This window comes from Cyprinodon tularosa, unplaced genomic scaffold (assembly GCF_016077235.1).
Source record: "Cyprinodon tularosa strain WSP-4 unplaced genomic scaffold, ASM1607723v1 ctg1449, whole genome shotgun sequence".
Classification (NCBI taxonomy): Eukaryota; Metazoa; Chordata; class Actinopteri; order Cyprinodontiformes; family Cyprinodontidae; genus Cyprinodon; species Cyprinodon tularosa.
The window spans coordinates 59,980-61,105 of NW_024038275.1; positions in this window are offsets into that span (position 1 = coordinate 59,980).

Below are 1,126 nucleotides of genomic sequence, written 5' to 3' on the forward strand. Positions count from 1 at the left end.
ATTTTTCCTTGTTCAGCTGAGGATCAGGCAGATAAATGATTAGTCTGAACACGAATAACACAGGTATACAAGGTTTAAGAATAGTAGTTAAAACTTGGTCAATGTCATCCCCCTTGTAGAACATTTAAGTTCATTACAATGCACTTGTGGGATGTTCACCTCACTTTGACTTTCGGCTCAGATGATAACACGTCAACCTTTCATCTGAGAGCCCTGCTAAACAATGCTTCGCTAATCATTAAAGTGGCTAAGCCTGCAGATGAGCTCTGCACATAACGCACCCGTCACAGTAATCATTACTGACAGGACATGCAGCTGCTAATGATCTTCTCTTAATCACACTTAATCAGGTAATAATGATTTTGAGGTGAGAGATGAAGTGCTTTCACCACGCTGAGGCCCAATTGTTTCACTTGACTGGCTTTGGTGTCAGCAGGGGTGTTCAGAAAGGAGGCGCCTGCATATGCTGCACTTTTCCGGACTAACAGGATCACCTGTTGAGCTAATAACAGGTTAGAAGGTATGCCATTTTTCACACATAAGGCTTTACATATCAGAGCATAAAATAATTTATCTGGTGATCGTTATAGCAGGCAGAATAAGTGAATGCATCTTCGAACTGACAACTCAAATTGCACTACCATCTGGAATTTAATAAGTTGCAAGCAAAAGGGTAATATAAACAAACTGTGTGATAAACTGTTTAGATGACTCATAAAGAAATGACTAGTAAAAATCCCCTTTAACCATAATATAAAAAAAATTGAAATGTTGATTCAGTTAAGTGAAGGCTGCTGGGGTCCGTTTCATTAAGCAGGTGTAACAAATTCAGATTCAAATCCGCAACTCTAAATTGATCGAGCCAAAAGCTGGGAACGCTGTTCGGTTGCACAACGGCTGCTATCAGTTATTTCAATCCATTTTAACTAGGTCCACTCAGAGTTAAACGCATGCGCAACAACTATGAAAAGCCATTATTAGTGGAGCCTCAATTCCACGAGTCACCATGACAACAGGAAGTGCCTATTTCACCGCACTGGGACTAAAGATTTTAATGGATAAATGGAAAAAATAAAGAGGATAATTCATTTTAAAAACAGAGAAACAGAGCTACAGCTACAAAGGA